The following is a 17,331-nucleotide window of genomic DNA, read 5'->3' on the forward strand; positions in this document are numbered from 1 at the left end:
TTCACAATCAAGGGATTCAGATTGGACAGAATTTCCTCACTGTAAAGGTTGTTAGGCATCGAAGGAGGTTATAGAATTTATTTTTCTCATAGATCTTTAAGGACAGGGCAGAAACTCAGTGAATAGGTTGGATTCAATTCAGTCCTGAAGCCTTTGAAACCAGCTAGGACACGGAGTGGAAGAGATAAAGGAAAAACAACGGAGCAACTGAAAAGCATGACAGTCCCTCCACTTATCCCCCCAGGCTGGGGGGTGGGGGCCGGATAGAAACAGAGCATTGTAAGATTAAAGTTACACTTTGTGTTTTAGGATAATACAGATTGTCCCCATAATCTGCCCCTCTAATGAGCTTGCCCGTGACAGCCCAGCCTTGTTACAGTGTGTTGGTACCTGGGGGAGCTGAATTAGAAAAGGAAATCTCAGGCTCTCGTTAACCCATCTAAGAGTTAACCAACAGCTAACTACAGAACTGTTTTTCATTTCTATCTCCTCTCTCCCCCGACTTTCATAATTCCTCCAAAATGTATTCTCTCATTGTATCCTTCAAACAGGTTTCACCGAGGGGTGAGAATCTGGAGTAAATTATTTACACCCTGGTTTAGAATTACTCGGCAAGGCTAAGATTAGAATCCAACATTCTTTTCACCTCCGTTCTTCCTTCCAGTCTCAGCCTAGCCTAACTGCGGTGTTAAGGAAGCCTTCTATGCTGCAGGCAATTTCATGCTGGAGACTTTGAATCCAGAGTCGCCTCCCAGCTGCCTATCAGGAGTCAGAAAGAGGTTCCTGTGCCGCCCATTCGGCTCCAGCGCACACGTCACAAAGTCCAGAGCCAGGAACACACACAGCCACAAGTCTTTGGCAAAAGAGATAAACGTGAAGGCAAGAGCTAGACTCTCACTGCAGTTCCCAAACAATTCTTCCTTAAGATGCAGGCTGAGCTCGCTGAACATGCAGACTTAGAAGTAAGGCTTTTCAGAGAGCTGCGTTTGCCTGTGAGCTCCCAGAGACCATTTTTTTAAATCCCTAAATTCAGCTTACAGAAACCTTTAAACAAATGTATGCTACATTATTCTCATTATTCAATTATGACAGTCTTTCCCCCAGCATTTTAATTAGCACTCATTTACTGAGAATTAAACTGTCATTTTAGTTGAACTCAAAAGAGTACCCCAGGGACACGCATTCCACAAGATAATAAAAGCCCCATATAATTCTGATGCTTCAACAATTTAGACTGCAGCCATGACAGGGCTTTTCTGTCAGCCATTTCTTGGATGGAACTTAATCACTGCTCGTGAAGGGCGGCAGGGGGAATGCCATCAGGCTACACCTGAAGATTGGAGGCTTTGTCAGTTAGATCAAGAAAATCGGCCCTTTTTGTTATGTTACCTGATGCTATGAAATCTCACTCAGGAGAAAGTCAGCTTCCAGCCTGCTTTGCATACAGTGGCTGTGTCTTCTAAGAAGTGAGGTCTTCTTGGCTCACTGGTATGAAGCCGGTGGTACAAGGACAGGTTCTGCCGGGAGGCCAGGATGGTGGCTTCTGCTGCTTTCTGGACTTCACCTTCGTTCTTGCATTTATCCCATGAAATATGTCATGCCTGAACTCGACAGGACTCTCTCTGGACAATGAGATGAGAAGAACTGGAGAATTTCTCATCATGGCTTCTAAAAAATGGGACTTGCCAGGCACTGGTGGCTCACACCTGTAATCCTAGCTACTCAGGAGGCTGAGATCTGAGGATCACGGTTCAAAGCCAGCCTGGGCAGGAAAGTCTGTGAGACTCATCTCCAATAAACCACTAGAAAACTGGAAGTATCACTGTAGCTCAAGTGGTAGAACGCTAGCCTTGAGCTGAAGAGCGGAGGGACAGTGCCCAGGCCCAGAGTTCAATCCCCACGACCGACAAAAAAATAAATAAAATGGGACTCTTACTTTTTGTTGTTGTTGTTTTGGGGGGCATTCCAAGGAGAATCCACGAGAGTGGTTGTTGTGTGAGGTTTTGGTTCATGTTTCCCTATGTAAAATACTTAAAACTTCGAAGAAAAGATTTCCAGTTTCCATTCAGTCAACCCAGTGATTCTCCAGTGTTGAAACAAAAATTGGATACGGCTCATGCCTGAATCCTAGCTACTCAGAAGGATGAGATCTAGAAGATCATGGCTTAAACCCAGCCCAAGCAGAAAAGTCTGTCTCCAAAAGAACCACCAAAAGGTCAGGCTGGAAGCATGAATCAAGTGGTAGAGGACCAGCCAAGCAAGCAATCCAAGCAAGCATGAGACTCTGGGTTCAAACCCTTGTATAGGGGGAAATGGCTCCTGATTTGGCTAAAACAAGCATAGCATCCCAGGCTCAGCCATCCAATAGAGTTTAGAGTCCTCACTTCAAACTATGAAGACCAAGGGCCAAAGGAACGGGATGAGATTCCCGGGGCTCTAAGTGAGAAATGGAAACAGAAGTCCAAGTACCCTGGTTCCATGTACTCGTTCTTTATTCCTAGGAGGGAACACAGCAGGAAGAGCGGGTGTGAATTCCAGCTGAGCAACATGCAAAGCTCAGGCATCTAGGAACATGCCTTAGCTTTCTTGGTAGTGTCTGTCTCAAACAGAGCCTGGCACATAGTAAGAGCTGTTGTTAGGTTGTAGTTCCTGTTTCCAAGAGTTCTCACATGCCTCAGGTGAGTAGCAAGAAGCCCTCAGTTTTCATCTCTTTGTATCTCTACCCTCATGAGTAGAATGCAAGGGAAGTTATAGGAATTCCTCCTCTTCTTCCTCCTTCTTTCCCTTCTCCTCCTCCTCCTTCTTCCCCTTCTCTTTCTCCTTCTTCCCCTTCTCTTTCTCCTCCTTCTTCCCCTTCTCTTTCTCCTTCTTCCCCTTCTCTTTCTCCTCCTTCTTCTTCCTCCTCTTTTTTCTCTCCCTCCCTCCTTTTCCTCCTCTCCCTTCATCCCTCTCCTCCTCCTCCTCTCCTCCTCCTCCTCCTCCTCCTCCTCCTCCTCCTCCTCCTCCTCCTCCTCCTCCTCCTCCTCCTCCTCCTCCTCCTCCTTCTTTTGGTGGTGGTTCTGTGGTTTGAATTCAGGGTCTCATCTTACTAGACCAGGCTCCACCACTTTAGCCACATCCCCAGTACCTAGCCCAGTCTATCTTTAATATGAAAAAGCATGAGTACAGAACAATGATTTATCCAAGGTCCCATACCAAGTAGGTCAAATTATTCTTCAATTCTCTTTGATTACAAAATATGGTCACCTTTTGTAGATGTGGTGTTGATACGTTAGCTTATGTCAGTCAGCAGGTGGCATGGGTTCAGATTGACAAAGAGTATGTCTGGTGCCTCTTCATGATTGTCTTTTTTGCCTAAGTAAACTCCAAACGCGGTGATTTGGCGTTAGCTTCTATTTGTGTGTGTCTTTTCTGTCTCCAGCTCTATGGGAAGAAGACTCTGTTTACCCCATATACACACTGTGTAAGGACTTAATGAAGTCTCTGAGCCAGGAAGGCAATCTTGCCACCGCTCTGAGTAATTCTGTTTTTGTTCTGCAGTGATTCTAAACCCACAAGTGGCGGTTTCCCAGGGCAAACATCTTGCTTTTCTGCTCGCTGTCTTTTCTTGCTCAGAGCATTGTCATCCTTGTTCAGCTCCTGCTGCAGAGTAACCTTTACTGGAGAGAAAATAAGTAAGACAAAGGCAGAGAGACATGATGCCAGACGAGGCTGTCTGGGCTGGGGTGCAGGAAAGGCCTGGACGAACACACGTCTTCCTGCTGCCTGTTCTAATTATCCGCAGCTTAGTTCAAGGCTCGCTTCCCCGTGGCTGTCAGGAGCGGTGGCATCAGCTCTTGGTATTTGAGTGTGTTGAAATTTAACACCAGTGACATGGCAAAGACACTTACTACCGCACACTAATTAAAGCCAACCGAAGGCAGCCAGAGGGGTCATCTCAACAGAGGCCATGACTGCAAGGGAGAGAAGTCGTGAGGGAGTGGGAGGGCAAATGTCTGAGCTCTGCATGAAGAACTTGATGGGTGTTGGCCACTACCTATTCTCCCAGCCCCCTCCCCCAACCCCCAGCAGCTCTTGAGACACGTGTCTCTTCTGGCTTTTTCTTCTTCAGAGTGAAGGCAGATGATGAGATCCTACAGGGAAATGACTTAAAATAGACACACAAGAAGGGTCATTCCACGAGGATGGAAACCAGGTACAGAATAGGAGTTTGGTGACAACCCCCAGCTCTACCTGCATTACTTTTTACACACATATTTGCATCTCTACATTTTCAGTACAATTCCCAGCAGTGGGCCAGTGGGTTGATAGTGACAGAGGAATTGAGCACGTGCTGGTTGAGTTTTAATGGAAAGGTTGAACCTAATGGCTGGCTCTAATGGTTGCCTATGGCTATGTTGTATTTCTGGTTCTTTGCTTGAAGTAACAGCTGGATTATTAACACTGATGAGAGTGAGCTTGCCGTGGTCAACTCAGCTTTGAGTTTGAAAAGGTTACTCTTTGGACCTTTGCTAGCATGTGAAAAAATTTAAATTTGATTTTTTTCCTTAACACTTAAACCAATTATAACTATAGAAACTGTAATCAAAGTCAGGGCAGCTCTTTCATTCTATCTATACCCGGCATTTAATGTAGAGGCCCAAATAGTAATACTCAAGACCCATTAGATATCAGGAAAGATTTTTGGAAAACCTTGTTAAACAAAGCCACAATAAGACATTGCACATTATTAGAGAATTAGGAGTAAAAATGTGGATGAATTCTGGCCCAAATACTGTCTCTTCTTGTAAGGCTTTGTAACAAATACTCTCATCACCCATCCTTATCAACAAAACAATGAAAACTCAACAACAACAAAAAAAGGCAAAGAAAAACTCTAGTTTTCAGTTTTCTCATACAAATGAGGCACCGAGGTTGGTTCTAAACTTAAGATACTTCCTTATATGATATTAGAAATGCAGGTATCATATATAGTAAGAGAGAGAGTGCGTGCTTGTACTTTTTTTGTATGTGTACTGGGGCTTGAACTCAAGTCTTTATGCTCTCTCTCACCTGAATCATACCTTAACCTCTGGCTTTTTAATAGTTAATTGGATATGAAGAGTCTCTCAGGTTTGTCTGTCTGGGCTGGGCTGGCTCTGAACTGTGCTTCTCAGATCTCAATCTCCTGAATAGCTAGGATTATAGGTGTGAGCCACTGGTACCTGGCCAGGTGTTGTATATTTTATGTCATCCTTGTATTAGAAGTTACATGGAGAACTCCCAGGAAAATAGGGTTATAATAAATACATATATTTAATAGAGACCCGATTGTTTGGGAATCTGCAACCTTCCTCATTAGTTTTGGATGTGTGGAATAATGCTGCCCTGTTTACTGATCTAGCCCAGGATATAAGCTTCTTACAGGAAATGGGATGATGAAGAAGAACAGAAACAAGTGCGACCACCTTAACCTGCCCCCTAGGGCACGAACCTGCTTGTGAGAGCCTGCCTACAAGGCTCCACAGGAATGGGGAAGACAAACAGCATTTCTCCCTTCCCTTCCCTCCCTTTCCCCTCCCCTCCCCTCCCCTCCCCTCCCCACCCCTCCCCACGTCCTTCTGGAAGAATTTAGTCATGATGACCAATATGCTTCCACTGAGGAAAATACATCTGTCGGGTTTTCCTAGCACTGAGACTAAATTCGCCTCAGCCAGGCCACATTTCTGCAGGTCAGGAGAGACGGAAGTCAATGGAAACCATCTCCTGGAGAAACTTCAACAGTGTTCCGTGTGCTGGGAACTCTTGTGGGAAATGAGCAATTTGCTCCTGGTGCCGGGACAGTGGTGCCCTTCCAGACGTTTCATTGCTGACTTCTCCCAGGCCAGGGCCGACATGCTAAGTTAATGAGCTGGCCAAATTGTCCAACAGCACAGCTAGGAAGAGGAGATCTGAGCAGAACACAACGAGGCACACGGGTTCTGGGTTTTGAGGTCATAAATACAGGTTGGGGGCATCATCCCAATTGCTTCAGTCCCCTGACACATTTCCATTTTAAGGTTAAGTAGGTTTAATTACACTGCTCCCTTTCTCATCTTTGTCTCTTTTTGACATTACGTAAGATATTTTAGGAATAGAGAAAGGTTAATGGGCCCATGATGGGGCCTAGAATTAACTTCCTTAATTAAACCTCTACAAGACATCTATTCATTTCTTTTAATGACCTGTCTTCGTTGAAAAGGCTCCTGCTCCACACGGGTCCTGTATGCAGGGCACAGGGCCCCATCTTCCACAGAGTCCCTGGTTTGGACATCACCAACAAGCAGAGTAGGAGGAAGCTGGTGATGGGAAGAAAAATCTGGTCCATGTAGTGACTTAGGAAATTTCACGTAGGACCAGAGACCAACCTTCTCGAATTATAGTCATCAAGCATTCACAAATTCCATTACAGCTTCAACGCAGCACATAGTCAATGTGCACGGTTTTTTCCCCCTAAAGCTCTTAATCAGATACTCCTCATATTTCTCTTCTTAGTTAAGATTTTTAACATCCGCTTCTCTTTGATGGGGGCCAGATGAACATTCATTCCTCCTCAGTATGCTGAAATTAGATGTCTTTTCAGGGTGGGAAAAAGACTTCAATTTAGGGAAGCTTTGGATTTTCTTCCTTCTCTGTTTAAGTGCCCCAAATCAAGGCGTTCTGTTCACTGAGCTCTCAGAGGTGGAGCTGGTGGTGAAGTCAGTGGCCGCAGTCCTCATCTCTGGACCCGTGCTTCCCATGTCCAATACGCGGGTCTCATAGCGTTCAAATGCAGATTCTGATTAAGTCTGAGTTCAGAAGTTTGGGATTCTGCTCTCGATGGTTTCAAGAAGGGGGAAATTGAAACTGTTACTCTAACAACAAGGACCACAACCAGACTGTGGCAATGGAGAAGACCAGCACAAGTCTCAGCATTCCTTGCTATTGCTGTAGATCTTTCCAGATCTTTCTGATCTCCTCTGGGCATGGCCTTGGGATTGGATGCCCCAAGAAGGGAATGGGGAAGGCCCCTGATGCCCTCAGCTAGGAAGGTTGTTAGGGCAGCCCACCGCAAAGAGCCACACGGAGCTTTCTCACTTTCTCACCGCCGCCAGCACGTCACACTGAGCAATCGGCCCAGACTTGGCCGCAAACAACTCCAACGGACTGGCCTGCAAACGCTTCCACCTGGCCAAAATGGGATAGAGCGGGTTTTGTTCCACTTGCTTGGGGTGAAGGAATATTTGGAGCTAAGTTTAACAAAACACCATCTGTGGGAACGACAATATTTATATACCTGTCACCAGAGACAAACTCAACTGGAAATTTATAAGCTGGTGCATTCTTCCCTTCAAAGCCAGGACTCATCCACATTTGTCCTGGCCTCCCCAACCACATAGCACTGAAGTTACGGCTTGTTTAGACACGTCAGCTTTTAATTATCAGAGCAGAGGTGCTAGGGCCAGGACCAGATGCTGGGTTGGCATTGTGAGGTAGGAGACTGGCAGTGACAAATGGTCCCGGGGAACTCAGGCCCAGCCTGGTTTGCTCCGCTGTCAGAAATAGAAGAGTTTCCTGCAGGGAGTCTGCCGCGGCTCTGGAATGGAAAGAGTCTGGCACGGGGCACAAGGCCTGTCTTGGAATCAGGAGCTTGTTTCAACTTAGGAATAGCTGGTCATACCAGCGCGGGCAACTCCATCTTCCTTGGAAAACAGGGAGGGGCTTGTGAGCGCTCTCAGCTCTTCTCTGCAGAGCCTCCCCTGCTTCGTGGAGGCGTGGAAGAGTGGGCGGGGCTTTTCCGGTCCTTTCCAGCTCTGGATCATGGGAGTTGGCAGGCCCAAGTGTGCCTGCTCCTCTGTGTGTGTGTGTGTGTGTGTGTGTGTGTGTGTGTGTGTGTGTGTGTGTGTGCGCACGCGCTCTGGGTCATGGGAGTTGACATGCCCCAGTGTTCATGCTCATGTGTGTTTGTGTGTGTGTGTGTGTGTATGTGTATGCGTGTGTATTTTCTGGTACCAAAGTTTGAACTCGGGGCCTGGCACTTGCTCTAGTAGCTGGCTTTAAGGAAGCTTTGGATTTTCTTCCTTCTCTGTTTAAATGCCCCAAATCAAGGCTTTCTGTTCACTGAGATCTCAAAGATGGAGCTTGGCTGGTGTTATAGATGCGCCCCTATTTGTGATCGCTGCTTTAAGTTTGGGACTAGCTATAAGAGTCCTTGCTACACTCAGCCCTGATATAATCCCCAAGCTCCTCACCAAAGCAGAGACCCCAGAGCCGCCCTCAGGGATCATCAGCACAGCTTGCACACATAAAGAAGGCCTTTCTGTGGACTGCACTGCCCAGACGGCCACTCGGTTATGACCTCTCTAGCCCTGCCGGCCCTGTGCTGAGCTCCTTCTGCACAGGGAGGCCTGCATGTGCCCAAGGGCCTGGGAGCCAGGGGTCAGCACAGTGGGTGTGTGCACGCACCTGGAGACGCCTGGAGAATGTCGCAGAGGAGCTCCCTGGGTCTCACTGACCACTGCGACGTGAAGGCAGCAGGCACCCTGGTTGAACATCTGGAGAAACAGTCATTCACTTAGTTGATCCTTGAAGTTGACTCCACCTCAGCATGTGCTATGAATTCCCCGCTTTGGAGAGCTGGCTGGAAAATCTGGAAGGATCATTTAACACACTCACTAACACAGAGGGACCCTTTTGGTGTTAATAAGGGTAGGCCATAATTAATCAATAGAACCTTAATTTTCAAAATATATCATGAGATCTAGGCCGGGAGTGGGGGGCAGGGGGGTCAGGGTGGGGGTAGGTGGGGGGGCGGTTCCCATATACTGAATATCGTGTTTTATTGAGTGATGTCAGAACATCCAAGCACGTATGCACACATGTGAGCTTGTTCGGGTATTTTTTGTATTGCAAGCAAATCTGGGATTGGAAAATGACATTGGAGAATTAGCAATTGGATCCCGCATCTCCCAGGCTTGGAAATATCTCCAGCACGGGGTGTTAAGCTCACTCCTCCTGGGAGATAGGCAGTTGGCATTGTGAAGCATAATGTATGAAAAGGTGCTTTGTAAGCTATCAAAAATGTGGGTCTACAGAGTCTAGGAAATCTATTCTGGAAGCAATTGGTTCAAGTTAATCATTTAGCTAAAAATGCAAAAAATACATAGAGTTTTATGCTACACAAGAGGACAGTAGCTGGGAAGAAGAGAAGGAGTCTCAGAAGGAGTAGCTTTTGAGCAGGGATTATACTAGAATAATGATGGCGTATGGAGTCGATGCTGGAGCAGGATTTTGGAGGGTCCTCACATCCCACACATGGGCCCTTTGTTTTCTAGATCGTGGGGTGGTCAGGCAGTCCTAGAGCAGAGCCTGGGCTGGAGACAGGGAAGGAGGAAGCTGGGGTGTTTGAGGTGGCTGTGCTCACCCACATATCCAGGAAGGCCATACTATGTGAACAAGCCGTTTAGTCCTCTCTGCGTGTGCCTTGCATCTAAAAAGAGTGATGATTTTCCTTTTGAGTTTGTCCTTAGTTCTCAAGATGAGAGATATCGCCCTGTGTTTTAATGACATTGCTAGTGACCAGAAGATGGCCAAGGGGAGGGGCTGCCTCAAAGATGTGATTGTGCAGGAGAACAAGGTGAGGGTGTCAGTGATTATCAAATAGGTGAACAGGGGTGGACCCAGCGCCTAGAGGAAAGGTGGGTTGGATGGATGCAGCCTTGTTCAGGAGAACAGAAGACCGACAAGCAGGCCTTGCTGCTGTAAAGTGCTGGCTGGCAGTGAGTGCGTGGATTTCTTTCTGGGTTCTTCCCACTTCTTCCTGTGAAAGTTAGACCATTTGCCATTCTCATTCTCTCCTTTTCCTCAAGCTCCCTACCCACCCACGCGTTCACTCGAGATCTCTGTAGAACCCCAGGAAATCTCGGCCACGAGAGCCAACTTGGTTTCAGAATCAATCTGCGCCTTCCCGGAAGCGTCATCCCTCTTTGGTGATATGGGGTCTCTTCATCCAGGGATAGGGTCAGAGCCCAGGGTCCTTTACGCGGAGTTCAAGCCTGGCCCTCCACTGCCCTGCTCTGCACAGTGACATAACCAGGGTCATCCTGTAACTGACCCATGTTTGTGAAAGGAAGGAAGAAAAGAAGGAAGGAATGAAGGAAGGAAGGGTGGGGGGGTTAAGGCTTTTGTGTGGAAGGATCTCCACTGATCTGCTGAACCATGTGTCTGCTCAGGAGATAGATATGTGCATCTTGTTTATAACTAAACCCTTGCTTACACGTTCAGCATCCCGCAATGTTGGGCAAGCTTTAGGAATAATACATCCAAAATGGCTGATGGATGTGACAGTGTTTGCTTGTCCCCCCCCACACTCTCTCTCTGTCCCCGAAGTTAATATGATACTTATCAGAGTGCAAAGGCACAGACAGGGAGAAATTTAATGCAAATTTTGCTAGGAGTCTAGTGCCACTTCACAAAATATTGATTAGGTGTCTGATTTGCTCTCCCCTGACAATGGGCCGTCGGAATAAACCAATGGGGTGGGCTCCATTCCAGCCCATCGTGGTCATTCGATAAAGCAAGGCGACCAATGAGGAGCGGCTACCTTTTGATTGGGTGAGAGGCCAGCGAAGGGGGAAACCATCTTAGCAACAGCAACAGAAAACATTGCACACGCCCTTCTTGCACACACGCACACACACAGACACCAGGCACGCACGCCACCACCCTGCCGCAGTGAACGGAGGCTGATTATGTCTATGAAGCTTTTGTTTTGCCACCTTTGTTCCCCCCCCCCCCCAAAGGACAAGTTCCTGTTCACAGACCACACTGCTCACCTGGTCAGACAGCCCATAATCCTTTTTTAATGGAATGCAGGGCTATCATCATTCTCTCGACCCCCTCTGAATGCATGCCTTATTAACAGCAAACTTTGATCTGCAGGTAAATGGTGCAGGCTTTGTTCTCCAAATCTACCCATTGAATCTCTTGAGGTGTGTGGGGGGGAGCGTGGCCCTGCCATTGCCTCTCCCCACCCAACATGCCATGGAAGAGGGGGTGGGGCTCAATGTGAGGCTGAGCCCCCTGGCTGGAGAATGTTTCTTTCTTTTTTTTGCTTCCTGTAAGAGCTGCAGAAATATCCCCACCCCCAAACCAGGCTACGTACATGAGGCTTGAGTAATATTATTTTCCTTATGGGCTTTCTCTTTCATTGTTCCCTCATCTCCAAATGCAGGGCCCGGGAACCGTGTCCCTGTTTTCAGCGTGACATTTGTCAACGTCTTTCTCAGCCACTTGGCTCGGCACATTCAATATTCTCGTCTGAAAGGCTCCGCTCCTCCGGGTTTCTCTGTGTGTTTCTGTTTCCCGAGCAGGTCCCTTGTTTCCCAGAGGCCGGGAGATAGGGGCTGCCTACCAACCGCTGCCTTCCCCAAATTAGTTGCTAACCATGACCTTGCCTCATCGCTATTGAACCCCGCCGTATCCTGGCACGGAGTGGCTCTCCAGGGTGGGGGGGCCGGCCCCTGGCTGGAGGGGGGCGTTGATTCCCAGCCTCTCTCCCCCACGCCTCACACACGTTTTGTCTCTTTGCTCTGATGGCTGGTTTCAGCAGGAGTCTTTGATCTAGGAGCGTCTGCCCATGGTGGCTGGGCAGTCCTGCTGGTGGCTCACACTAGTGTCCCCCCCGTGACAGCTGTAATGCTGTCTGGGCGGAGAGGCCTATCAGAAAGGAAAGCCTTTGCTGGAAGAGGCAGGTGGCCATGTTTGACACTGGAGACAAGGAAGGTGCAATTGTGTTGTAGGAATTTTCCAGCCCAAGGAGGATTATTAGCTAGGCAATGGTACCAGCTATGTATGTTCTGTCTTCTTGAGTACACAACAAAGTGGAATGGCATGAAGGGGAACAGGAAAGAACTAAGATGGGCACAGAGAGCCTGGATTGAATTATCAAGTAGTAAGTCACTACCACAGCTGTTCACGCTTCACTGTTCACTGGGGTCTGGTGCAGGTGCACTATGACAGATACAATGGGATGAACAGGAGGAAGGCTGGGCTGTGGCTTAGTGGCAGAGCATTTGACTGGCCTTGAGTTCTAGCCCCACTACTGCAAATCACAAATCCAGGATAAACTGTGTAGCCATGTGGTGTAGACTTGTCAGACTAGTTTAGGCTGAAGTCATTGCTCTGCATTGATCTAATCATGGAGTGTTCACAAATTCCCCAACTTCTCTGGGCCTTTCTTTCTATTTTTGTTCTCTAAACAACAACAACAAAAAACCCCTCAGAAATGGACGTCTTAGCATGGATTAAGCATTCAAAAATGTTGACTCTTCACCCTAATTCTAGAGTCCTGAGAGCCTCATTCCATCTCAAGACCATGCATGCAGGAATGTCCATTAATTCAGAACACATTTTTGAACACCTACCTAGAGCTCAACATTATTAGATCGACGTATGGTTTCTTCTGTCCATGACAATTTATACTTTACAGCACAAAGAAGTCCAGCAAGATGAGCAAGAGCAGGAGGATCCAAGTTCAAGCCCCAGCACAAGGCATGCACATGCTCCACCCCCCCCCCCCCCCAAGCCAAGCAAGTTATAAAACAAAAGAGCAACTGAAGCAAGATAAAAATAGAAGTCAACGAAACAGAGCTAACAAGTAGGGTAGGAGTTGGGTATCCCCCTGTGTTAGAATCACCTGCCCACACATTACAGGAAAGCTGCAGCTGACTAGGGCTCTGCATTGGGGCTAGAATTTGGAGAGGTTTATGGGATGGAGGTAGGGAGGGGTGTGGCCTTCCAGTGATAGCATTAAGAAGCTCTTCCCGGAAGAAATGAATGTGCCTGTGGCAACAAGAGTGGAGGAGGGTTGTCTACAGGGAAGAGAAGAGAGCCACTTAAAATAGGCTGTAGCCAGCGCAGGCCCTAGAACTTCGCACATCTCAGTTTCAACTCAGAAACTACGGCTGATATCTTTGTGACTCAGTTTCTTTTGCTTTACAATGGGCACCACAGGGAGGATTAAAGGACGCTGGAACTAGTTGAAGTGCTTCAGGTGGGATCTACCTGCAAGAAGCATGTTGTAACACACACACACACACACACACAGAAACACACAGACAGACAGACAGACATACACACACACACACTCTTCAAAATAAAGCAGCCAGGCAAATACTTTTAATATGAGAACTGAGCATTGAAAAGCCTCGCTCTGCGGACGGCTAGACACAGAATGGGCCCTATGCCCCTTGGGTCCTGGGTGATACTAACCTTTGGTGTCCTTGCGTCCAGACAGCCATGTGCCCTGCCCCTCCGTGGGTTGTGACTTAGTGTGGACATGTCCCCTCTCTCCTCTCCCCATTGCACGCTTCTATTAGCCCTGCCTCCTGGAGACGACTAGCCAATAATGGAAGGCCCAGAGGGACCCAACGCAGGCTGGTGCTAGCCGTTGAGGCCCAGGTCAGGAAGTTATTAGCTGCAGAGTCAGGGAATATATTGAGCTGTCATCACTTTTTAATTAAAAATAGCGTGGCGGCATGTACATTCCGGGACTCTGCTGCGGACAGTGGAGCCCGCCATCCTCTGCCTGCTCCCCTCCCTCAGGAGTGGCCTCCCTCAAGCCAGTTCTCTGGGGAAATGGGGTCATGGGGGAGGGGAGCGGCGGGGGAGGGGCCCACAGAGTGGTCTGCCGAACCGGCTCTGAGCGGCTCCTGAAAGCTGGCAGGGGACATCATCCATTACTAACCCCACCTTCAGGATGGCAGGTTGGAGCGACTGCTGTCCCCACAGAAGTCTACAGATGCTGTAAACCGGGGCTTCTCTTCCCTTGGAGATTGGCTTGTTAGGCGCTGACCACCACCACAACGCTGTAAGAGAAGGCGGGCGGATGCCTGCACACACCACCAGGAAAGAGCGTTTGCATAACCAGATTTTGTTCTTCATTCTCTGCTATTCGCAATTTAGGTCACTGCTCATGGAAGGATGCCACTCTCACAGACAGTATGGCATCGTTTTCTTAGAGCCCACGCAGCTGGACCTCTGTTAGATCCTTGACGGCTTGTGAAGTGGCGTGGGCTCTGTTTACTCAGCTCTTCAGAACCTCAGTTTTCTCATCTGTAAATTGGGACCCACAAGAATGATATTAATGTCTTCAACTCGCCAAGATCATTGAATGATCGTTTGCCTGCAAAGCACATAGCATGCAGGGCCAGGAATGAAATAATAATGCAGTAAAGGAGGGCAATTTTATTAGCTCTGGTTTATTTATTTATTTATTTTTTGCTGAGCAATATTGCTTAGGAAGAGGCTAGCTATGGACTACCAGGCTTGTAATGAAGGCTATGGGTTATCAGGGCATTGGGTGCACAGTTATTGTAGCCCTCTGCTAGTGCAACAGTGAAGTATGCTAAAATTGTGTGCGCACTGGATTAAAATGTTTAAACCAGTCATTTTATTTAAAAAATATTGTGCAAGACAAAATACAACCCAGTCCCCAGTCTTTCAAATTTACATAATATACAAATTATAAATTCAGCATTGATAGCAATATGCAAATAAAGTATCAACATAGCAGCAGATTCATCATCGGAAGGCATTCATTCTTTTCTACCAAGGCAAACTTTTTTTGTTTTGGACAAACACAGCTTCTGCCTTCATTGATGGTCAGGGTATAAGAGAGACAATGCTGAGGCTGTTGTGGATAATAGATGATAGGTAGATTTGAAGGCAGCACGGTAGTTTTGGTGCCCTGAGTTATTGCCTAGAAATATTAACTGATCTCCACCGTGATGAGACATAAACATATTTTATATGAGCATGATTCTGGCTCTTTGGAATCTTCTTCTTGGGCAAAGGGACTTTGATTGAATTTGGTTGTTCAGGATGACTGATCTAAATTTGTTTTCCTTTGAGGCACAACTTTCTCTTTCATAGTTATCTCCAGCCTTCCTGGCCAGTCAGCTCTATTATTACAGCCTCTTCCGTGTTCATCTCATCGTCTTTCTACTGCATTCAAAGTTGACAGACGCAAACTCGAGTCTCAGAATATCAGATCCATCACGAAGTCCTAGGATCGCTTTGTTTTTGCTAAGATTTTTTTTTAAGTCTCAGCAGCCTTTCTCTGCAGCTGGTCCTGTCCCCTCACGTGTCCCCAAGAGGCTGCAGGGCACTGGGGGCCTCTGAGCATGTTGCCAGGCCCCTGCTCCACCTTTAGCTTCTGACAATGACAAATACCGTCCTGCCAGGCTCGGTGAAAGCCTCTTCTGCTTTCTCTGCCTTCTCTGGCCTTTCCTTTCTGTGCCCACTCCCCTCCTAGTCCACATGGACCCAACCTTCCCGCTGCATTCCTCCACAACTCTGTTACTCTGCCGAAGGCCCAGCCCAGGTCTTCACCATTCTCGGTTTATCTCAAAGAACATATCGATGTGTTCCCAAATAAATGAATGAGCTGTGCCTTTGATTCTCCGAAGTAAAAACAAAAATTGCAGCTCGGGTCTGTGCAGTACTGCTTTTCCTTTGGGGTTGGCTGGAACCTCTGAGGAGTTGGGTCTGAGGATCACAGACAAATTGAAAGTCCTTGGCGATGCCCGGATGTAGGGAGGAAACACTGAAATCAGACGAATTGTGAGCCTTGACGTGCTCCAAAACGGTCCTGCCCACCAAGAGGTGGGGAACACAGCGGGAAGAATGGGAAAGTGAACCCGGGGTCTTTGTTATATAAGCCTGAGTGAATTTGGGTAAATGAGCAATCTACATGGCAAATCTAACCGATCTTTCGTGAGCGTTATTTTACTTAATTGGTTGATTTAATTTCCTAGCAAATGAAAGCTGAAAGCACTATCCGCAAGAACACTTATTTGCTACAAATCCCTTCTCTTATCTAAACCTCATTTATTTCAATTAATTTCCCAGCATTCCTTCTCTTTCACAGCACACAGCATGATCTGTGAATTTCCCACTTCCCTTTCAAGGTTACAGTTCAAAGACCAAACATAAAAAGCTGAAGACTTTCAATTCTCCCATCGAAAGTGATTTTGGAATCAATGCTGTGCCCTCATGGATGGCTGGTGGCAATGTGAAAGGGAAGAGCCAGTTGGGGGAAAAATAGATTGGCAGTTTCCTCCACAGTTAAATGGGAGCAAAACAAGCATTATTAATTTCATTATGGATGTCTCGCTGAGGAATCTGCCTGAGAGCCATGGAAATGCACGTCCACAGAAAGACCTGCCCCGAGGAGTCACAGCCACATTACTTATAATAACTCAAAGGAGGAAATAACTCACGTGGCCCCCAGTGAACATGGGTTTGGATGGACCCACCAAATGGCATCCATCCACTCAGCATGCGGCCATCCAAGGGATCCCACCCAAGAGTATGTATGCGCCCATTCCATTTGCATGAGATGCCAGAAAAGATAGCTTCAGACACAGGGAGCAGACCAGGGTGTCTGCCAGCGTGCCAGCGGCGAGAATAAGGGAGACAGGAGAAGGAGAGCTCCAAAGGGGCTGCAGGGAATTCTGACACTTAGCGTGCTATTCACCCAGATCTGTACATTAACAAATAAACATGAAATTGCACCGCCCTAAGGAAATACTACGGTACCTACATCATACCTCAACACAGATGTCAACCTGGCGGGAGTCACCACTTAGTTCCCCTTCGTGTTTCTTTTATTTCAGTTATAGCTTCAACGTCCAGAACCCAGATTTTAAAGTTGGTTTCTTTCCTTCTTTTCAAATCCCCGAGCCCTTTGACCTGCAGACTGGCGAGGCAGCCTCGGAACGTAAAAACTTTTCTCCCTTCAGCTAATGAAGCGAGTGCTGATGACATCAGCTAGATGAGCCCCACACCTGATGAAGGCTGTGACACTCCTTAAGTCCTTGAATGATGCGAAATGTAAATCATCAGACCTGGTTCTGGGACGGGCGTTGCAGCCTGGCTTCAGAATATGGAGGAGACAATCAGTCTCAGCTCAGGTAACGTAAGGCTCTGGAGTTTAACCTGAGTCTGTGTCTATGGAGACCCTCATACTGACTATGAACGGCTAAGACTCAGCTGCAGGAGCATAAGGCTGAGTGCTGACCGGGGCGGCTTGCGCCGGGGTGTAGGTGCATTGAGAGACGTTGTGATGAGGTTGGATGGGACTCTGAGACCAAATTCTGCCGCTGTCACTTACCAGTTGTGGGCTTTGGCTAATGTAGTTAATTTCTCCATTCTTCTCGATCACATAGGCTTTGATTCTCCGCCTCAGAGGATTCGGTGGCTAAGTACCTGTGATCTCTGGGTATCACGGAGCCTAGCTTGCAGGAGGTGTTTAATACATGGATTCTGGTC

The sequence above is a fragment of the Dipodomys merriami genome, unplaced genomic scaffold (assembly GCF_024711535.1).
Source record: "Dipodomys merriami isolate MVZ:Mamm:240054 unplaced genomic scaffold, mDipMer1.0.p SCAF_103, whole genome shotgun sequence".
Lineage (NCBI taxonomy): Eukaryota > Metazoa > Chordata > Mammalia > Rodentia > Heteromyidae > Dipodomys > Dipodomys merriami.